The 24,490-nt window shown below is 41.7% G+C and overlaps 1 protein-coding gene across 1 annotated transcript in view; it reads right to left on the bottom strand.

Moving 5' to 3' along the window:
* The window catches only part of GTF2E1 (general transcription factor IIE subunit 1), a 122,003-nt gene that overhangs the window by 78,592 nt on the left and 18,921 nt on the right, over positions 1 to 24,490 (bottom strand). The window lies entirely within an intron of this gene.

The raw sequence follows: 24,490 nt of genomic DNA, 5'->3' as shown, positions 1-24,490 counted from the left end.
TCATATAGGGATTAACAATCTATGCGTAAATACATCATTTTAACTGTTACATAGTGACATGAAGACTTCTACATTATGCGCTGATATCTGGAACTGTTAAGAGAGTAGTAGCTAACAGTTATGTATTTATGCTTGGATTGTTAGTCCCTATATGATATGGGTGACTCTTTTCTGAAAGTTTTATAACTCACATTGTTTTGTCTGTAATACTGTAAAACATTCATACTAATGGTAACCTATTTGATTAATAAAAGTAATATTGATGTCAAAAGATATTTGACACGAAATTGTCAACAATAACATCTGCAACAGATAAATACTACATCATTGTGATATTCTAAAGATTTATAAATATTAATTAACCCAATATACAATGTTGCTTTAAGAGGTCTGACCCTGATCCCATATTATACACTAAAACTGCACAGACTGGATGAACCGCACACAAGATAAATTCTCAATATCAGCTGTATACACGACCATCCAATCACATGCTACACTGCATAAAATGACACATTTGATTGGATGTTTTCAGCAGCGACATCCAAGTGCTTAGATTGACCACTTATGTTGATTGACAAGTATTGAAGCCTATGAACATTATAACAATGCTCACGAATAATCCAATATGGTGAGGAGGCGGAGCAATTTAAGCTATAACATGCCCCAAAACTGGCCGGCGTGTACCCCTCTGAGGAAGCGTTTGTGAAACATGCATTAGGGGCACTCACTGTGGGCATAGTCCCTCTTTTTATGTTGCTTACTAGGATGTTATAATTACAATTAGAAGTTTTCTTTTTCGGTACCAATATTTATTTCTACCTTAGCAGTCAGATAAAATGTTATCAAGCTCCCACTATAGGAGGAGTTTTTTTTTGAGTATCAGATAAGCTTAAATCTGTGGGTAGTTGATATTAAGCAATCCTTCCACTATTCATAACAATAAATCTGACCACTTATGTAGCATAATTGTGGAGACTCTCTCTATAAGCTTTTTTTAATTTGTGTGTGTGTGTGTGTGTGTGTGTGCGCGCGCATGTGCTTCAGTTAACTGTTTTTTTATGCTACTCACAATTTCTAATAAAGTTATTTGATATGCATGTGTGGTATGCATCCACATTTATTTCTTTGTTAGTTTTTAACAAGCGTTAGGCTCTTTCTCTGTTGTGCAACATTTGTTGCATTTTTGTAAAAAATTGTTACATCTCAGCCTGATACTCGTGTTCAGCAGCTTGCTAATTAATGCTAAGTAATACAGCTGTCTGAATAACATTTTTGACACTCAATTTATTTATCCCTCAACTCTCTTTTGGTATGATTATTATTATAATTTTTGTATAGCGCCGCCAAATTCCGTAGCGTTGGGTACAATGATAGGGGTATACCATGACAAGGATTTGTGATAAAATACAAAACAACAGAACTGGACAAATCTAGTACAGGAGGAAGAGGGCCCTGCTCCAGAGAGCTCACAGTCTACAGGTTTAGGGTGCAGAGACATAAGGTTGGGGTAGCTTGTTACATCGGTGGTAGTTGCAGTAGTGAGTCAGGCAGTTCATGTATTAGTTTGGTTTGGATGAGAGATGGAGGCGAGATGGTAAGCCTCTCTAAATAGGTGGGTTTTCAAGGAGTGTCTGAAGCTATACAAGGTTGTAGACAGTCTTATGGAGCGGGCTAGAGAGTTCCAGAGGACAGGAGCAGCACGTGTGAAGTCTTGGAGGCGAGAGTGGGATGTAGAGATAACAGGAGTGTAGAGACGTAGGTCAGAGGTTGATTGAAGAGGACGGGATGGGGAATATTTCAAGATGAGAGAGGAAATATAGTTGGGAGTTAGATTGTTGAGTGCTTTGTAAGTTAGGGTTAATACTTTAAATTGTATTCTGGATTGTATGGGGAGTCAGTGTAGAGACTGGCAGAGCGGAGCAGCTGATGTAGATCGGCGACTTAGGTGGATGAGTCTAGCAGAAGCATTCATAATAGATTGGAGGGAGGACAGGTGGTGTTTTGGAAGGCCATTTAGAAGTAGATTGCAATAATCAATGCATGACAAAATGAGGCAATGAATAAGTATTTTTCTGGCAATCTGGGTGCGGCCTATGCCTGGAGAACACTACTTACCCCAATGCATAGTGCCTGATGGTGGAGGAGAGATAATGGTCTGGGCTAGACCCTTTAGTTCCAGTGAAGGGTCATCTTAATGCTATAGGATACAAAGACATTTTAGACAAGTGGGTGCTCCCATCATTGTGGCAACAGTTTGGTGAAGGCTTGTTCATGTTCCAGCATGAGTTTGCCCATGTACACAAAGCTAAGTACAAGAAGACATGGTTTGATGAGTTTGGTGTGGAGCCCTGACCTTAACCCTATTAAACTGCTTTGGGATGGGGGGCGGAGCCAACAGCTGAGGCAGGCAGAAGCATAACTTTTGAGCTCCTAGGCCTTGATCCAAAATCCACTTATTTTCAGCAAAATCCCAAACAAATTTTATATGTGGACTACCACTAACTGGTCTATAACCAAAGGATTTTTGGTCTGAGAGGAACTATGCAACTAACTCAATGTTTAATAACATCCCCAGGAGAGAGCCATTGCACTGAGGATGGCAAAATCAGTAGCCCTTCCACCACTACTACCGGTTCAAAGCCTTTTAGATTGAAACCTGAAACTTCTCTCAAAACGGAGGAAGATTACGAGCTAATACTCGCCATGCTACAGGATTTTGACCGACAGATGACTAACTGCTTTTCAGATTTATCAGATTCCTTAGAATCAACAATGTGGGGAATGACCAGCAACGCACTAACTAGCAAGGACCTCGGAGATACACAGATGGAATTGCCTCTGGAATGCCTACTGATGACGCTACAACAACAACAAAAACCCTTGATACTTAACAAGAATAGTGATGGCATTAGTGTCCCATCACAGAATCACTATGACCTGCTCCTTTATGGCCGCACAACTACTGCAATGATCTAGACCCAAACCCTAGCTCACAGTAGTGGAGACGCAACGCTCGTTTCCTGACAGCGGAGAGTGGATCGATTGGTGCGAAGAAGACCCAGGACTTACATTTTGGCCACTTTCACTGAGTGGGGTATGGATGCCTGACGTTCTATTACCGAGCCCTGCTTGTGCTGTTGTGGTGCAGAATCCTGATTACATTTATTCGGATGAGGAGACCTCATATCTCAAACCAGCAAACATAGAGCGTTATAGACTGGGCATTATATCTTTAGTGTCCTGGTCACTGAGAGAGCTCCTTTGTATTCTCCGGGACAGATATCTGCTGAAACTGGGTATAGTGACAATACTGGCAGTGACAGTTTGTGGGACTTTTCAATTGAGGCAATATCATCTCAATGTACGACACTCATATCTTATACCATTTAATTGTAAACTACAGTACTGTATCATCCCTGAAAACTCTGCCCTCCCCACTCTTTCCCCTATTCTTAGCTGTGCTTAGCCGCTGATTCCTGGTAACCACTACAAAGACCAAAAGTGCTTCTCAAGCTGACTACCATATATAATTCAGTTTTTTCAACCAATAGGCCCATAAGTGGTCATTCATTTAGTCAGCCACTTAAGCTAAACTATTACAAAATGGAGGTTTGAGAAGCCTATTGTTACTTACTGTTGTACAGTATTTTTTCGTTTTCCAACAAGTATTACTGTTTCCTGTACAATGGTGTAATTGCTCTTGATGTTACAAGGCGTTCATAGTATGTTGTTTATTTTATAAAACCTCAATAAAAAACTATATTAAAAAAAAAAACTGCTTTGGGATAAATTTGACCTTCTCGTCCAACATCACTGCCTGATCTCACTTGGCTGAATGAGAACAAATTCCCACACACTCCAAAATCTTGTGTAAATCCTTTCCAGAAGTGTTGTGGCCGTTATAGCCGCAAAGAGGGGGGCCAACTCCATATTGATGCCCATCAAATTGCAGATTTTCATTAAAAAAACAATCATAAAACCTCTATTACCATCATATCTGCTTATGTATTTTATTTAGCTACTAAACATTCTACAATGCAGTGGGGTTATCATGACCTCTTATTAATTATTCTTTTTTTTCTTTTTCAGAAACATTTTATCCCCTGAATTTAAATTCATAATATATTTCAAATACTTCTACTGGATCTACCTCTTCACCAGGCTACATTTTAGCCTATTCTTAAAAATGGTACAAAAAAGAAAAAAATCCCAACACATAACAAAACAAATGCTACAAACACACTCCAGAGCTTTTGCTACACAGATATCTAATTACTGCCCATACGTTAAACAATCAGCAGCAGAACATTCCCCTGGAGGGCATGAAACCCTTAAATCAATACAAATTGAAATTAGAAATCCAGGAGACATCTATCACTCAATTAAAACAGGAAGGAAGGCAGAATTTTGTGATTTGTCCAAATTAATTTAGAATGAGAAGAAAAACCATGTACAAGAGCGGGGGCTACAGACCAGCTTTAAACCAATAACCCTTTACGGCAGCATTGTCAGTGTTAACCCTTGGCTGCAGGAGAGTGTGCTACAACTCATTGCCACGCTGTGTGTCTGGCAGCCGAGGAGTTAAATGGCATCTTGCAGAGCCGTCAGGCAGACACATTGCTCATTACGTGTGTACGATTAGATCTGGTCTGGCAATTTGCTACGAGTCGCTGCGTGTTTATAATGAAAAATGAACCGTAATGCAAATAAAGGTCAGTAGTATCAGAAGAGTGGGAAATCACTGCTAATTTACCTTTAAATATATAACCCCAACATCTGATCATGTAAATGGTTTCGATAAGACATGAAATACAAATTATCAGTGGGATGGCCGGCACTAGATAAATTCATATCAATATGAGCATTTTCTGTATTTACTATAGGAGAGAAGAGTTACACCCGTAAATGTCATTTTATAGAAAAACAAACAGGGCAGGGCGCCTGATGGTGCAGTCCATGCGTATAATAAAATATCAAAAAAGATTTTACTCTGTATAAAGCACAAGTGTGATTGTGCTTAAAGTCTACACCAGAATGTGTATTGTTTACAAAGATAGACAATCTCTTTATTACCCATTCCCCAGTTTTACATAACCAACACTGTTATATTAATATCCTTTTTACATCTGCAGACTGTCCCCTTATTTCAGTTCTTTTGACAGACTTGCATTTTAGCCAATCAGTGTCCTCTCATAAGTAACTCCACGGGCGCGAGCACAATGTTATCTATATGGCATACATGAACTAGCGCCGTCTAGCTGTGAAAACGGTCAAAATGCACTGAGATAAGAGGCGGCCTTCAAGGGCTTAGAAATTAGCATATGAGCCTCCTAGGTTTAGCTTTCAACAAAGAATACCAAGAGAACAAAGCAAAATTTGATGATAAAAGTAAATTGGAAAGTTCTTTAAAATTGCATGTCCTATCTGAATCATGAAAGTTTAATTTTGACTGGACTGTCCCTTTAATAGGCAGAACAGAACCTTTAACCCGCCCCGGCAGCTTAGAGGTTCTGGTCTGCCTGTTATGCACTATCACAATAGTGCTTTAACCAAGTGAGTGGGATATTTTATTATACTGCACCATCAGGCACCGCCTATGTTTTTTACATTCTAGATTGGGTTGCTGCCTTCGTAGGAGTGGTTGCCCTGGGTGTGTTCCACCCTCGGCTGTGACGAGATCTTCTAATACGTAGTTACTAATGTCATTACCTGTTATCTAGGTGACTTTTTAAAGACTCTGGATAAATGTATATTTGTTGGAGTTTGGTTCTGTGAATTTGTGGTGAGCTCCCCCTACTGTTTGTTTGTAAGATGTGCTTAAAATGAGAGTCAGGAGGTGGCACAGCGAGCACCATAACCTCATTTTCTTTCATGTTGCAGTGTATTTCTAATTTGTTTCATTCTCTTTGTATCCTTTGTTGAAAAGTATACCTAAATAGGCTCAGAAGCTCCTGATTGCTGGCTGCACATATATGCCTCGTTGTCAGCTTTAAAGGGACAGTCTACACCAGAATTTTTATTGTTTTAAAAGATAGATAATCCCTTTATTACCCATTCCCCAGTTTTGCATAACCAACACATTTATAATAATATACTTTTAACCTCTGTGATTATCTTGTATCTAAGCCTCTGCAAACTGCCCCTTTATTTCAGTTCTTTTGACAGACTTGCAGTCTAGCCAATCAGTGCCTGCTCCCAGATAACTTCTCGTGCACGAGCACAGTGTTATCTATATGAAATACGTGAACTAACACCCTCTAGTGGTGAAAAAATGTTAAAATGCAATCTGAAAGAGGTGGGCTTCAAGGTCTAAGAAATTAGCATATGAACCTCCTAGGTTAAGCTTTCAACTAAGAATACCAAAAGAACAAAGCAAAATTGGTGATAAAAGTAAATTGGAAAATTGTTTAAAATTACATGCTCTATCTGAATCATGAAAGTTTATTTTGGCCTAGACTGTCCCTTTAAGGTAGCTCCCAGTACTGTATTACTGCGCTTTCAACAAAGGATACCAAGAGAATGAAGCAGATGAGATAACAGATGTAAATTGGAAAGATGTTGTATGTTCTATCTGAATCATTAAATAAAACATTTGGGTTTAATGTCTTGTACTAGCTACTGCTACATAGTAAAACGTTTATAAGAAATTGCACATTTAGGTTTATTTTTGTATGCGAGACGTTGGTTCTTTGAAACCATAACCCAATCAAATGCACTGAGTTTGCAGAGAGGGCAGACTTCATTATCTTATCACTCTCTATATTTGTATGTATACACATAGACCAATTCACAGCCTTCAGCTTATTCTACTGAGCACTATATTGTAACTGAAGTGTCTCTCCCTCACATAAAGAATTTTAGTGACATACATAGTTCCCAAGGTACAAATTGCCCTTAAAACAATCCCTGGGGACATCATGATACTCATGAGATATCTTAGAGGCTGAATTGGCTACCAGAACACCAGGAAATCTCCCGGTGGGCTGCAGGTGAGACGGCTGCATCACCTCTCTTCTCCTCTGAGCTATACATATTAAGTACTTCTTTGTAAGGTTTATTTCCTAGCCCATGTACCATTTAGTAGCCCTTCAAATGGTTTCTAGTGTGAGACAGAGTGACACACTATTATGAGTGTCTTCTCCAGATCACACTATAGACAATCATTTTCATTCTGTAAAAGGGGGGGTCATGGATGAAATTAGGTTGTAGGGTGCCTATATAACAACAATCTTGTTTATTTTTATTACAATCTAATATAATTTAACTCTGAAAAAATAGAATATTGTTGGAAAGAATATGCCCTTGAGAGAAATGGTGTGTGTGTTCTACAGACTCAATGGAAAATTGGGCAGGTCTTCAAATGTTTCCAGTGCTGCTTTATTATTCCCAGTCTGACCCTTGACATTTTAATACAGGGGTGCTCAACCTTGGTGCTCCAAATGTTTTGGGAACTACATTTCCCATAATGCTCAGTGCGTAAGCATCATGGGAAACATAGTTCCAAAACCTCTGGAGCTTTAAAACTGAGCACCCCTGTTTTAGTACCTCACTGAGAGATAGATACATTCTACTGTATCTTGTTTATATAGATTTTCTTTATCCATTACTGCAGTATTGAATTTTTCAGAATAGGTAAAGGTGTCAAGAGGCAAAAACAACTGTTTCAAATGTTAAAATAAAGGTAAATTAGATATTTCTCAACATTTTAAAACACTCCAGCAGTTAAAATGGATTGTTTGAACACATTAAAAAGAAGATGTTGTTTTACAGTACACTATCCCTTTAACAGGAGTCACTAGACAAAAAATATGACACGAGGGATTACAGGATTCCTTCAATTTCAGCATCGAATGCAAGACATCAGTTAAATAGGCGTTTTACGTTAATGTTCTCACACATCTCATTACACCTAGATTTAAATGTATTCATTCTTCACTTAAAGGGTCAGTAAAGTCAAAATTAAATCATTCCAACTGATTTCACTGCTATATACAGCTGAGCACAGGCTGAGCCTTGGCTATGTGACCTGTGTTACAAGTGGTCGAGTTAAGAACTGGACGGGGAAACTGCAAACCTCACTAACTGTACACCTGCACAATGCTCTCTATGTCTTTTCTGCTCTGTCTGCCATTTTCCTAAAACTCACTGCATGGCCTTATAACCACAATAATTCCCACACTATCCTTATCTCTCCCTCCCTCCTCTCATCCCCTATGGTGTCCTCTCATGAACTACTCTGTTTCCTTAGCAATACTTCTCCATCTAACTCTCCTGTGTCTAATCATACGCGCTCCTACAAGTCTCACTCTCACCTTCTGTCACTCACACTCCTACTACTGCTTGCTGCTGGTGATGTCTCTCCTGTGTCTAGTCATACGCGCTCCTACAAGTCTCACTCTCACCTTCTGTCACTCACACTCCTACTACTGCTTGCTGCTGGTGATGTCTCTCCTGTGTCTAGTCATACGCGCTCCTACAAGTCTCACTCTCACCTTCTGTCACTCACACTCCTACTACTGCTTGCTGCTGGTGACATCTCTCCTGTGTCTAATCATACGCGCTCCTACAAGTCTCACTCTCACCTTCTGTCACTCACACTCCTACTACTGCTTGCTGCTGGTGACGTCTCTCCTGTGTCTAATCATACGCGCTCCTACAAGTCTCACTCTCACCTTCTGTCACTCACACTCCTACTACTGCTTGCTGCTGGTGACATCTCTCCTGTGTCTAGTCATACGCGCTCCTACAAGTCTCACTCTCACCTTCTGTCACTCACACTCCTACTACTGCTTGCTGCTGGTGACATCTCTCCTGTGTCTAGTCATACGCGCTCCTACAAGTCTCACTCTCACCTTCCGTCACTCACACTCCTACTACTGCTTGCTGCTGGTGACGTCTCTCCTGTGTCTAGTCATACGCGCTCCTACAAGTCTCACTCTCACCTTCTGTCACTCACACTCCTACTACTGCTTGCTGCTGGTGACATCTCTCCTGTGTCTAGTCATACGCGCTCCTACAAGTCTCACTCTCACCTTCCGTCACTCACACTCCTACTACTGCTTGCTGCTGGTGACGTCTCTCCTGTGTCTAATCATACGCGCTCCTACAAGTCTCACTCTCACCTTCTGTCACTCTCACTGCTACTACTGCTTGCTGCTGGTGACATCTCTCCTGTGTCTAGTCATACGCGCTCCTACAAGTCTCACTCTCACCTTCTGTCACTCACACTCCTACTACTGCTTGCTGCTGGTGATGTCTCTCCTGTGTCTAATCATACGCGCTCCTACAAGTCTCACTCTCACCTTCTGTCACTCACACTCCTACTACTGCTTGCTGCTGATGACATCTCTCCTGTGTCTAGTCATACGCGCTCCTACAAGTCTCACTCTCACCTTCTGTCACTCACACTCCTACTACTGCTTGCTGCTGGTGACATCTCTCCTAACCCTGGCCCTGCAGCAATCACCACACTTTTATACTCTCACTCAGTCCCCCACTGCAAAAACTCTAGGTCATGCAATCCTAATAATCTCATCTCTATTAACCCACAGCGCTTATCCCCTCTCTTTTCTTGTGCCCTCTGGAATGCTCACTCCATCTGTAACAAACTTACAACTGTTCACGACCTGTTTGTTTCCAACGCTTTCAATCTTCTAGCAATTACTGAAACCTGGCTATCTTCCTCTGACACTGCTTCCATTGCTGCTCTCACACACGGTGGTCTCCACTTTAGCCACACACCTAGGCCAGGTGAGAGACATGGTGGTGGTGTTGGAATCTTACTCTCCTGCTCCTATCAGCACCTGCAGCCTCATCCATCTCTCTCCTTCTCCTTTAAACTCCACTGCATCCGCCTGTTCTCCCCCTCTCTCTCTCAGAGTCACAGTTATCTATCGCCCCCCTGGACCTACCTCCCAATTCCTTGACAACTTTGCTGCCTGGTTTTCTCGCTTTCTCTCTACAAATACACCTTCTCTAATCCTAGGGGACTTTAACATCCCCATTGATAACCCATCTGCCCCTAATCACCGCGATGGACACTATCGATCTGGTATTCTCCTACCTCTGCTCCCTTTCTAATGTCACCTGTCGCCCATTTCCCACATCAGACCATCATCTGCTCACCTATAATCTCAATGTACATGCTAAACCTATTTCTCCCCCTCTCCCCTATAGAAATCTGCACACTGTGGCTCCTCTCCAACTTTATTCAAAAACGCCTCCCCCATACTTCCACGATATCCTGCCTTGACCTTGCTACAAACCACTATAACAATTCTCTCGCCTCTGCACTCGACACTCTTGCTCCTCCACAAATATGCAAAACCCCACGTCATCAGCTCCAGCCCTGGCACTCTCAGCAAACACGCTATCTACAAAAATGCTCCTGTGCTGCTGAACGTGCCTGGAGGAAATCCCGATGTGAACCAGATTTCCTCCACCATAAGTTCATTCTTTATTCTTACTCCTCTGCCCTTCACTTAAAGGTGCAGTCTAGTCAAAAATAAACTTTCATGATTCAGATAGGGCATGTAATTTTAAACAACTTTCCAATTAACTTCTATTATCTAATTTGCTCAATTCTTAAGATATCCTTTGTTGAAGAAATAGTAATGGACATGTGTGAGCCAATCACAAAAGGCCTCTATGTGCAGCAACCAATCAGCAGCTACTGAGCATATCTAGATATGCTTTTCAGCAAGTGATATCAAGAGAATGAAGCAAATGAGATAATAGAAGTAAATTAGAAAGTTGTTTAAAATGACATGCTCTTTCTAAATCACAAAAGAAAAAAATTGGGTTTCATGTCCCTTTAACCAAGCAAAACTACTTCTCTTCTATCTTCTCACTCCTCAAACCCTAAAATGTCTCTTCTCCATTTTCAACATTCTCCTTTTTCAACCTGCACCACCCCCTTCATCTGCCTTTAGTGCTCAAGACTTGGCAGACTACTTTTTCAACAAAACACTTACCATCCAAAGTGTTATTCCACCACAAGCCTACAACCTTCCGTCTCCGCCCCCGGTCACCTCTCCACCACTCTCAGTACATTCCCCCCAACCACTGAGAATGAAGTGAGTTCCCTAATGTCTTCCTCACACCTCATTACCTGCCCACCTGACCCTATCCATTTACATCTAATACCTTCTCTGTCTTCTACCCTCACTCCAGCTCGTTCTGACAAATTCAACTGATCCCTTACTACTGGTTCATTTCCATCTTCCTTCAAACATGCAAAGGTCACCACCATCCTCAAAAAACCCTCCCTTGACCCCAATTCTCCTGCAAACTACCGCCCCATATCACTGCTTTTGCTAGCTTCAAAAGTCCTTGAAAAACTAGTTTTCGATCGCCTAACCCACTTTGTCCTCAAAATCATTGCTTGACCCCCTGCAATCTGGCTTCCGTCCCTAACACTCAATTGAGACTGCCCTCACCAAAGTTACTAACGATCTTCTTTCTGATAAAAACAATGGTCACTACTCTATACTTATCTTACTTGATCTGTATGATGCCTTTGACACTGTTGACCATCCCCTCCTCCTATGGCCTCTCAGCCCCTTTTGGCTCTGTGACATTGCCTTCTCCTGGATCCACTCTTATCTCTCTAATAGGTCCTTTTCTGTCTAATTTGCTGGTGACTCCTCCTCTTATTGCCTCTGTCTGTTGGAGTATCTCAAGGCTCTGTGCTAGATCCTCCACTCTATTTATACTTCCTCACTGGGTAAACTTATCAGTAGCTTTGGCTTTAACTATCACCTCTATGCTGATTATACTCAGATCTACCTATCCACCCCTGCACTCTCTCCTTCTGTCCTTTCCCACATCAGCGACTGTTTATCTGGCGTTCCTTCCTGGATGGCCTCTCACCACCTAAAAATCAACATGTCCAAGACTGAGCTTCTTCTAATCTCCACATCTAATTATACTCCAGTTGCCTAGGAGTTACACTTGACTCCAATCTGTCCTTCATACCCCAAATACAATCGCTCTCTTCATTCTGTCGCAACCACCTACGCAATATCTCAAAAATCATCCTTTTCTGAGTGTTGAAACTACTAAACAGCTAATCCATTCCCTAGTAATTTCCTGGCTACTACTATTGTAATAACCTACTAACTGGCCTTTCTCTCTCCCGCCTCCCCCCCCTTCAATCTATCCTAAATGCCTCTGCTAGGCTAATCCACCTCTCCCGACGCTCTGTATCTGCTGCACCCCTCTGTGAGTCCCTTCACTCTCTCCCCATTCACAGCAGAATTAAATTCAAAATTCTCACACTAACCTACAAAGCCCTTACCAATGCAGCCCCCCCCATACCTGTCCTTACTCATCAACAGATATACTCCAGCCAGCCCCCTAAGATCCAACAACAATCTACTCCTTGCATCTTCTACCATCACCTCCTCCCATGCTAGACTACAGGACTTCTCTCATGCGGCACCAACCCTCTGGAACGCACTTCCTCGAGCTGTCAGACTTTCCCCCAACCTCTCCTCCTTTAAACGCTCCCTAAAGACCTTCTTGTTCAGGGAAGCTTATCACCAAATCAGTAACTAATGAATTCCACTTGCCCAATAGCTGCCCTCATCTAACCCCACACTAGCATCATTCCCACCTTTGCAGTCCCCACCTCCTGTTTCTCACCCCCTACCCATCTAGATTGTAAATTCCCAAGGGAACAGGGCCCCCAATTACCCCCTGTATTTGTTTATTACATTTTGTCTGGTGTCTCATATTGTACTGTCATTTTACCTTTGTTACCCATGGACAGCACTGCAGAATCTGTTGGCGCTTTATAAATAAATAAATAATAATAATAATAATAATAATAATATTATTATGATTCAGATAGAGTTTGTCATTTTAAACAACTGTCCAATTTACTTCTGTTATGAAATTCACTGTTCTCTTGGTATCTTTTATTGATGAGTAACACTAGGTAGGCTCATAAGAGCTCAGGAGTGGGCACGTGTCTTTAGCACTCTATGGCAGCATTGTATAACAAAGCGGCAAATGTTGCAAAACACTGCTGCCATAGAGTGCTAAAGACACGTGCACACTCCTGAGCTCTTATGAGCCTACCTAGTTTTATTCTTTAATAAAAGATACCAAGAGAACAAAGCAAATCTCATAACGGAAGTAAATTGGAAAGTTGTTTAAAATGACAAGCTCTATCTAAATCATAAAAGTTTAACATTTTGACTTTACTGTCCCTTTAAAGGGGCAGCCTAGTCCAGAATTGTATTATTTAAAAAGATAGATAGATAATCTCTTTATTACCCATTCCCCAGTTTCGCATAACCAACACTGTTATATTAATATACTTTATACCTCTGTGATTACCTTGTATCTAAGCCTCTGTAGACTGCCCCCTTATCTAAGGTTCTTTTGATAGACTTGCATTTTAGCCAATCAGTGCTGAATTCTAGGTAACTCCACGGGAGTCTGCACAATGTTATTTATATGGCACACATGAACTAGCACTCTCTAGCTAAAAAAAAAATCAAAATGCACTGAGATAAGAGGCGGCCTACGAGGGCTTAGAAATTAGCTTACAAGTCTCCCAAGATTTAGCTTTCACAATATTATTATTATCGGTTATTTGTAGAGCGCCAACAGATTCCGCAGTGCTATAAACAAAGGGGGAGTACAACAAAACAATTACAGGGTAGAGGGCCCTGCCAAGAGTTGCACTGTTGTAGTCAGCTCTTAAGAAGGTGATCTGCAAACAGCTGGACTTTTAGGCTTACATGCTAAGAGGGTTCAGGGGATTGCAGTGGAGGAGAGGAACTGGTATTAGGAAAGGTCAGCGTAGGTTGTATGCGTCCCTGAACAGTAGAGTCTTTAGAGAGCACTTGAAGCTTTTAAAACTAGAAGAGAGTCTTGTGGAGCGAGGCAGAGAGTTCCACAAGATGGGAGCCAGTCTGGAGAAGTCCTGTAAACGGGAGTGTGATGAGGTGACAAGAGAGGTGCAGAGTAGGAGGTCATGAGTAGAGCGAAGGGGACAGGAGGGAGAGTATCTGGAGACAAGGTCTGAGATGTAGGGGGGAGCAGTGCAGTTGAGGGCTTTGTATGTCAGAGTGAGAGTTTTGTGTTTGATCCTAGAGGCAAGAGGAAGCCAGTGAAGGGATTGGCAGAGAGGCACAGCAGATGAAGAGCGACGTGTAAGGAAGACGAGTCTGGCAGAGGCATTCATTATGGATTGTAAAGGAGCTAGGCGGCAGGTGGGGAGACCAGAGAGGACAGAGTTGCAGTAATCAAGGCGGGAAAGAATGAGAGAGTGGATTAAAATCTTAGTTGTGTCTTGTGTAAGGAAGTGTCTAATTTTAGAGATGTTTTTAAGGTGGAAGCGGCAGGCTGTAACCAAGGACTGAATGTGAGGAGTGAAGGAAAGATCTGAGTCAAATGTGACCCCGAGACATCGGGCATGCGGGGTAGGGGTAATGATGGAGTTGTCGACAGTTATAGAGATATTGGGGGAAAATGAGGAGCTCAGTTTTGGAGAGATTTAGCTTGAGGCAGTGAGAGGACATCCAGGAAGAGATGTGAGAAAGACAGTTAGTGACACGGGTTAGCAAGGAAGGAGATAGTTCTGGTGCAGAGAAATAGATTTGGGTGTCATCGGCATACAAATGATATTGGAATCCGTGGGACTTAATTAGGGAACCTAGTGATGACGTGTAGATTGAGAAGAGAAGGAGACTGAGGACAGAGCCTTGCGGTACTCCGACAGAAAGTGGTGATGGGGCAGAGGAGGCCCCAGAGAAGGCTATACTGAAGGTACGGTTTGACAGGTAGGAAGAGAGCCACAAAAGGGCTGTGTCACAGATGCCGAAGGATTGGAGGATTTGGAGCAAAAGAGGGTGGTCGACAGTGTCAAAGGCTGCGGACAGATCAAGGAGGATAAGCAGAGAGAAGTGGCCTTTTGATTTAGCTGTAAGTAGGTCGTTGGTGACCTTAACAATAGCTGTCTCTGTGGAGTGATAGGGACGAAATCCAGATTGCAGCGGGTCAAGAAGGGAGTTTAACGTAAGGAAATGGGATAAGCTGTTTTCCAGAAGGCTACCTGTAGAAAGTTAGATGGCTATTTCAGCAATTGAGTGAAAAGGTCTGTGGGTTTTTTTCTGTGTTCTGGGAGAGACTGTAGAAAGTTAGATGGCTATTTCAGCAATTGAGTGAAAAGGTCTGTGGGTTTTTTTTTTCTGTGTTCTGGGAGAGACTGTGTAAAGGGAGAGAGATAAGTTGGTTAATGATGGCCCACAATATGCAAAAAGGTAAATGTCCACAGCACTTGGTATAGTTCTTCTCTTTTATTTCAATGCAGACATAAAATCAAGCGACGTTTCGGGCATGTTAACCCTTATTCATGCTTGCAATAGTACATTATAATTCACCTTTTAAAACATTCAAATTTGTGCCAACCACAAACATGTGGTTCTGCTGCCATCTACTGGTCAGAAAAATGAATTACATTACATTAAATACATTAACGTATTGCACACAACTCCTTATTCTATTGCTATGTTTCAAAACAGACACTGTTTCTATGCATTTTGTCTGTGTTATACAGTCTAATAAAAATTATACTATTTAATCAAAGATTTTGGTTTTCTAGTACACAAGAAACAGTTACCTATATCTATAGTTACTTCATAAGAATATTGACCAGTCATAGTCCTTAGTCAGGCCCTTCGGGGTCAAGGAGTCTAGCTCCTGGATCCAGAACATTTCTTTTTTTTAAGGAGTTTTTCCCTGTGGATTTAAACTGTCTATCACCTGCCATCTTAATTGACTGATCTGGTGTCCACATTTTAAGAAATGGTTTGAGACTGGGGCTTCCTTGTTATTGCATCTTATATTTGAGCGATATTGGCTCATCCTGCGGGTAGTTTCCCCTATATTTTAGTTTAGGGAACAGGAGCATTTAATACACAAGAACGTATATTTACGGATATTTATTTATTCTGTACTATTTACCATTTCTGGGATGAAAGAAAAAAATCCCTTTTATCATAGAGCTACAGCTCATACACCCCAGACAGGGGTAACAGTCTAAATTCTTTTTACTCACTGAAACTCCTTAAAGGGACATTCCGGTCAAAATTGAAATGCACAAAGATTAAAAGATTTGAAAAAAAAATCAGAGAGCCAGACATCAATCAATGCGCTGCTGCTGTGCAGCGCTGCCCTGTATTTAACTGTTCTCTTCAAACATTGCTTTGCTCTGGCTGCACTGTATTAACGGAAGCTTATACAGAGAAGCCAGGGCACAATGCTGTTTAAAGAAAACATCCTAATGTGTAGCAGATCTGCAATCACAGCATGTTCTGCTTTGAAGCATGTGACACAGTTAATATGGGTACTTCCTCTAAACAAACTGTCCTTGACACAAATCAACAGTTGTACAATTCTAAGAATTGTACAATCAGAACAAGAATAAACCTTACAAACAACACAGAGACGAAGATTATAAAACTCTTTACCCTGAATTATTGTGAATATTGCAAATACAAAAACAATCTGTGCAGGAAAAAATGTTTTTACCACAACCTACAGTTTAAAATGTAATAAAATATGTAATATTGGAATTTGTGAAACTATAAAAATTGAACATGGACTCACTCTCTGATGGTATTATTAGTAAGTGCTTTTATTCCTTTAAAAATAAAAACATTTTAAAAAAAAAAAGCTAGAACTTTTAAAAATGTTCCTTCCCCATACATGATGCCCAATGGTAATTTATGTGCCTTCTAAAAACAAAATGCAAATTGTATGATTATGTACGTTAGAGCATACACACACATTTATTTATTATATTTTTTCCCCTGCAGTTTTATATCCCTTTAAGTGGTGAACATTTACATTCCAAATGCCTAAAATATTTTATTGAGATATACATTGTAATCTTATAGCAGCAAGAAAAAAAGATTTCTTCTGTTAAGTGTGATCAGTCCACGGGTCATCATTACTTCTGGGATATTACTCCTCCCCAACAGGAAGTGCAAGAGGATTCACCCAGCAGAGCTGCATATAGCTCCTCCCCTCTACGTCACTCCCAGTCATTCTCTTGCACCCAACGACTAGATAGGATGTGTGAGAGGACTATGGTGATTATACTTAGTTTTATATCTTCAATCAAAAGTTTGTTATTTTAAAATAGCACCGGAGTGTGTTATTACCTCTCTGGCAGAGTTTGAAGAAGAATCTACCAGAGTTTTGCTATGATTTTAGCCGGAGTAGTTAAGATCATATTGCTGTTCTCGGCCATCTGAGGAGTGAGGTAAACTTCAGATCAGGGGACAGCGGGCAGATGAATCTGCATAGAGGTATGTAGCAGTTTTTATTTTCTGACAATGGAATTGATGAGAAAATCCTGCCATACCGATATAATGTCATGTATGTATACTTTACACTTCAGTATTCTGGGGAATGGTACTTCACTAGAATTACACTGTAAGAAATACATAAAGCTGTTTAATAACTAGAGATTATGTTTAACGTTTTTGCTGGAATGTAAAATCGTTTTCATTTGCTGAGGTACTGTGTGAATAAATGTTTGGGCACTATTTTTCCACTTGGCAGTTGCTTAATCTGTTTTCTGACAGTTTCTGTTCTCCCTCACTGCTGTGTGTGAGGGGGAGGGGCCGTTTTTTGGCGCTTTTTCTAGCATCAAATATTTCAGTCAGCAACTCATTGTATTCCCTGCATGATCCGGTTCATCTCTACAGAGCTCAGGGGTCTTCAAAACTTATTTTGAGGGAGGTAATTTCTCTCAGCAGAGCTGTGAGAATTATAGTTTGACTGAGATAAAAAACGTTTATTCTGTAATTTGTTTCCTGCTTTCAGAATTTGTTATCTTTGCTAATGGGATTAAACCTTTGCTAAAGTTGTGTTGTTTACAAGGATTGAGGCTATAACTGTTTCAATTTATTAATTTTCAACTGTCATAGATCTTCTGTGCTTCTTAAAGGCACAGTACGTTTTAATATTATTCTAATTGAATTGTATTTCCAAGTTGCAAGTTTATTTGCTAGTGTGTTAAACATGTCTGATTCAGAGGATGATACCTGTGTCATTTGTTGCAATGCCAAAGTGGAGCCCAATAGAAATTTATGTACTAACTGTATTGATGCTACTTTAAATAAAAGTCAATCTGTACAAATTGAACAAATTTCACCAAACAACGAGGGGAGAGTTATGCCGACTAACTCGCCTCACGTGTCAGTACCTACATCTCCCGCTCAGAGGGAGGTGCGTGATATTGTAGCGCCGAGTACATCTGGGCGGCCATTACAAATCACATTACAGGATATGGCTACTGTTATGACTGAGGTTTTGGCTAAATTACCAGAACTAAGAGGTAAGCGTGATCACTCTGGGGTGAGAACAGAGTGCGCTGATAATATTAGGGCCATGTCAGACACTGCGTCACAGGTGGCAGAACATGAGGACGGAGAACTTCATTCTGTGGGTGACGGTTCTGATCCAAACAGACTGGATTCAGATATTTCAAATTTTAAATTTAAACTGGAAAACCTCCGTGTATTACTAGGGGAGGTGTTAGCGGCTCTGAATGATTGTAACACAGTTGCAATACCAGAGAAAATGTGTAGGTTGGATAAATATTTTGCGGTACCGACGAGTACTGAGGTTTTTCCTATACCTAAGAGACTTACTGAAATTGTTACTAAGGAGTGGGAAAGACCCGGTGTGCCGTTCTCACCCCCTCCGATATTTAGAAAAATGTTTCCAATAGACGCCACCACAAGGGACTTATGGCAAACGGTCCCTAAGGTGGAGGGAGCAGTTTCTACCTTAGCTAAGCGTACCACTATCCCGGTGGAGGATAGCTGTGCTTTTTCAGATCCAATGGATAAAAAGTTAGAGGGTTACCTTAAGAAAATGTTTGTTCAACAAGGTTTTATATTGCAACCCCTTGCATGCATTGCGCCGATCACGGCTGCAGCGGCATTCTGGATCGAGTCTCTGGAAGAGAACATTGGTTCAGCTACTCTGGACGACATTACGGACAGGCTTAGAGTCCTTAAACTAGCTAATTCATTCATTTCGGAGGCCGTAGTACATCTTACTAAACTTACGGCAAAGAATTCAGGATTCGCCATTCAGGCACGCAGGGCGCTGTGGCTAAAATCCTGGTCAGCTGATGTTACTTCTAAGTCTAAATTGCTTAATATACCTTTCAAAGGGCAGACCTTATTCGGGCCCGGGTTGAAAGAGATTATCGCTGACATTACAGGAGGTAAAGGCCATGCCCTGCCTCAGGACAAAGCCAAGACTAGACAGTCTAATTTTCGTTCCTTTCGTAATTTCAAAGCAGGAGCAGCATCAACTTCCTCTGCACCAAAACAGGAAGGAGCTGTTGCTCGCTACAGACAAGGCTGGAAACCTAACCAGTCCTGGAACAAGGGCAAGCAGACTAGGAAACCTGCTGCTGCCCCTAAAACAGCATGAATTGAGGGCCCCCGATCCGGGATCGGATCTAGTGGGGGGCAGACTTTCTCTCTTCGCCCAGGCTTGGGCAAGAGATGTTCAGGATCCCTGGGCGCTAGAGATAATATCTCAGGGATACCTTCTGGACTTCAAATACTCTCCTCCAAGAGAGAGATTTCATCTGTCAAGATTGTCAACAATCCAGACAAAGAAAGAGGCGTTTCTACGCTGCGTACAAGAGCTCTTGTTAATGGGAGTAATCCATCCAGTTCCACGATCGGAACAGGGACAGGGGTTTTACTCAAATCTGTTTGTGGTTCCCAAAAAAGAGGGAACTTTCAGACCAATCCTGGACTTAAAGATCCTAAACAAATTCCTAAGAGTTCCATCGTTCAAGATGGAGACTATTCGGACAATTTTACCTATGATCCAAGAGGGTCAGTACATGACCACTGTAGATTTAAAAGATGCTTACCTTCACATACCGATTCACAAAGATCATTATCGGTACCTAAGGTTTGCCTTCCTAGACAGGCATTACCAGTTTGTGGCTCTTCCATTCGGATTGGCTACAGCTCCAAGAATCTTCACAAAGGTTCTGGGTGCTCTTCTGGCGGTACTAAGACCGCGGGGAATCTCGGTAGCTCCATACCTAGACGACATTCTGATACAAGCTTCAAGCTTTCAAACTGCCAAGTCTCATACAGAGTTAGTGCTGGCATTTCTAAGGTCACATGGATGGAAGGTGAACGAAAAGAAAAGTTCACTCGTTCCACTCACAAGAGTTCCCTTCCTGGGGACTCTTATAGATTCTGTAGAAATGAAGATTTACCTGACAGAGGACAGGCTAACAAGACTTCAAAGTGCTTGCCGCACCCTTCATTCCATTCAACACCCGTCAGTGGCTCAATGCATGGAGGTAATCGGCTTAATGGTAGCGGCAATGGACATAGTACCCTTTGCACGCTTACACCTCAGACCACTGCAACTGTGCATGCTAAGTCAGTGGAATGGGGATTACTCAGACTTATCCCCTTCTCTGAATCTGGATCAAGAGACCAGAAATTCTCTTCTATGGTGGCTTTCTCGGCCACATCTGTCCAGGGGGATGCCATTCAGCAGACCAGACTGGACAATTGTAACAACAGACGCCAGCCTTCTAGGTTGGGGTGCCGTCTGGAATTCTCTGAAGGCTCAGGGACAATGGAGTCAGGAGGAGAGTCTCCTGCCAATAAACATTCTGGAATTGAGAGCAGTTCTCAATGCCCTCCTGGCTTGGCCCCAGTTGACAACTCGGGGGTTCATCAGGTTTCAGTCGGACAACATCACGACTGTAGCTTACATCAACCATCAGGGAGGGACAAGAAGCTCCCTAGCTATGATGGAAGTATCAAAGATAATTCGCTGGGCAGAGTCTCACTCTTGCCACCTGTCAGCAATCCACATCCCGGGAGTGGAGAACTGGGAGGCGGATTTCTTAAGTCGTCAGACTTTTCATCCGGGGGAGTGGGAACTTCATCCGGAGGTCTTTGCCCAAATTCTTCGACGTTGGGACAAACCAGAGATAGATCTCATGGCGTCTCGACAGAACGCCAAGCTTCCTCGTTACGGGTCCAGATCCAGGGATCCAGGAGCAGTCCTGATAGATGCTCTGACAGCACCTTGGGACTTCAGGATGGCTTACGTGTTTCCACCCTTCCCGTTGCTTCCTCGATTGATTGCCAGAATCAAACAAGAGAGAGCATCAGTGATTCTAATAGCACCTGCGTGGCCACGCAGGACTTGGTATGCAGACCTGGTGGACATGTCATCCTGTCCACCTTGGTCTCTACCTCTGAAACAGGACCTTCTGATACAGGGTCCCTTCAAACATCAAAATCTAACTTCTCTGAAGCTGACTGCTTGGAAATTGAACGCTTGATTTTATCAAGACGTGGATTTTCTGAGTCAGTTATTGATACCTTAATACAGGCTAGGAAACCTGTTACCAGAAAGATTTACCATAAGATATGGCGTAAATACCTATATTGGTGTGAATCCAAAGGTTACTCTTGGAGTAAGGTTAGGATTCCTAGGATATTGTCTTTTCTACAAGAAGGTTTAGAAAAGGGTTTATCTGCTAGTTCATTAAAGGGACAGATCTCAGCTCTGTCCATTCTGTTACACAAACGTCTGTCAGAAGTTCCTGACGTCCAGGCTTTTTGTCAGGCTTTGGCCAGAATTAAGCCTGTGTTTAAAACTGTTGCTCCACCATGGAGTTTAAACCTTGTTCTTAATGTTTTACAGGGCGTTCCGTTTGAACCCCTTCATTCCATTGATATAAAGTTGTTATCTTGGAAAGTTCTATTTTTAATGGCTATTTCCTCGGCTCGAAGAGTCTCTGAATTATCAGCCTTACATTGTGATTCTCCTTATTTGATTTTTCATTCGGATAAGGTGGTCCTGCGTACTAAACCTGGGTTCTTACCTAAGGTAGTTACTAACAGGAATATCAATCAAGAGATTGTTGTTCCTTCTTTATGCCCAAATCCTTCTTCAAAGAAGGAACGTCTACTGCACAACCTGGATGTAGTCCGTGCTCTAAAATTTTACTTACAGGCAACTAAGGAATTTCGACAAACGTCTTCTGTGTTTGTCATTTACTCTGGGCAGAGGAGAGGTCAAAAAGCTTCCGCTACCTCTCTTTCTTTTTGGCTTCGTAGCATAATTCGTTTAGCTTATGAGACTGCTGGACAGCAGCCTCCTGAAAGAATTACAGCTCATTCTACTAGAGCTGTGGCTTACACTTGGGCCTTCAAGAATGAGGCCTCTGTTGAACAGATTTGCAAGGCTGCAACTTGGTCTTCGCTTCATACTTTTTCCAAATTTTACAAATTTGACACTTTTGCTTCATCGGAGGCTATTTTTGGGAGAAAGGTTCTTCAGGCAGTGGTTCCTTCTGTATAAAGAGCCTGCCTATCCCTCCCGTCATCCGTGTACTTTTGCTTTGGTATTGGTATCCCAGAAGTAATGATGACCCGTGGACTGATCACACTTAACAGAAGAAAACATAATTTATGCTTACCTGATAAATTCCTTTCTTCTGTAGTGTGATCAGTCCACGGCCCGCCCTGTTTTTAAGGCAGGTAAATATTTTTTAATTTATACTCCAGTCACCACTTCACCCTTGGCTTTTCCTTTCTCGTTGGTCCTTGGTCGAATGACTGGGAGTGACGTAGAGGGGAGGAGCTATATGCAGCTCTGCTGGGTGAATCCTCTTGCACTTCCTGTTGGGGAGGAGTAATATCCCAGAAGTAATGATGACCCGTGGACTGATCACACTACAGAAGAAAGGAATTTATCAGGTAAGCATAAATTATGTTTTACCTTTGAAAAGCTCTCCTAGTAGACACGCCTCTCATGCGCACACACATCCCTTAACTGAGAGTAAAGTGGAGACTGCGCATTCGCAACATGGCTGCTCAGGGAACTGGGCAGACAGCCTAACACAGAGAATATGAAGGGGAATGGGTGGCAGAAGCCCTAACATTTGCTATACCGCCTCTTGCTGAATAAGAAAAAAATAACGTGCAGGCTTGAGGGAGGCCGGAGGAGCCTTCTAAGAAAGCTTTTCTAATAAAACAAAAGAAACAAAGGGGCATTATAATCAGCACAAACTTTTATCAAATTATTGCCTAAATACCTAAATACCTATTCACACTCACGAGCCAAACAAAAAGGAAGTTAAAACATAACTTTTATTTAATCTCCATTTAATATTTTTTTTTATTAAAACCACAAAATTTAACAACTGAAATCATAAAATATTGTCCCGGACATTAACTTTGTCCTTCATGACGTTCCACACTCTATTATAACCCACCAATCAGATTGACAATGCAGACGGCTTCAGTATAAAACTGCCTTGGATTACCCACTGTCATATTTACTGACTTCAAAAGATCCCGAACAATTCTTTTTAGTGACCATTATTGCTCACATAAAACCCAAAAATGAAAGGGCACTGTCCGAACTGTCAGTGAAAGACATTATTAGTTATCTCAAAAAGGTAATCAGGATCTGTGCACCGATAAGTGAAAGCCAGATAGTCACATAAACAAACCCCATTTTCACAAGGGTAAGGAAAAAGGAGAGAAAACGCCTGTTACACGTTTTGCTGTGGCTTTAACAAAGGAGAGCTTTTCAAAAGTGTGTGTCACATATATATATATTATCAAAATTATTATCAAAACACACACACATACATACATTATATATATATTATCAAAATTATTATCAAAACACACACACATACATACATTATATATATATTTGGAACACATTAGAATATATCACTAGCTAGTAGAGATATAGGGGTCTATTTATCAAAGACCTTGCGGACCTGATCCGACAGTGCGGATCAGGTCCGAAGACCTTGCTGAATGCGGAGAACAATACGCTCTCCGTATTCAGCATTGCACCAGCAGCTCACAAGAGCTGCTGGTGCAACGCTGCCCCCTGCAGACTCGCGGCCAATGGACCGCCAGCAGGGGGGTGTCAATCAACCTGATCGTACTCGATCGGGTTGAATTGTGGTGATTACTGTCTGCCTCATCAGAGCAGGCGGACAGGCTATGGAGCAGTGGTCTTTAGACCGCTGCTTCATAACTGCTGTTTCTGGCGAGTCTTCAGGCCCACAAGCTCCATACGGAGCTTGATAAATGGGCCTCATGAGCTTTGATTCTAGAAGTGCAAAACACAGAGTATTTATAAATTAGAGTATCAATATTTATCGCCAATATGAAGTAGCGGTATCTAGTACAATACCATTATGTATAAAACACAATACAATAAACCCAGCACATAAATAAGGGTTAAGAATTATGAAAACAGTACCCTGTTACGGTCATAAAAATAATAAAACAATACCCTCTAGATCACTGGCTTTCGGAGGCCTTTAGTAGGACCTATACCTGCTGCTAAATGCTAGTACACCAAGACGGCAGAGTATCCTTTCCCTAGAGCAGAGCTTTCCAAACTTTTCATGTTGGTGACA

Source organism: Bombina bombina, chromosome 3, assembly GCF_027579735.1.
Source record: "Bombina bombina isolate aBomBom1 chromosome 3, aBomBom1.pri, whole genome shotgun sequence".
Lineage (NCBI taxonomy): Eukaryota > Metazoa > Chordata > Amphibia > Anura > Bombinatoridae > Bombina > Bombina bombina.
Note: the sequence above shows the minus strand (reverse complement) of the source record. Positions and strands in the feature narration are given on the sequence as shown.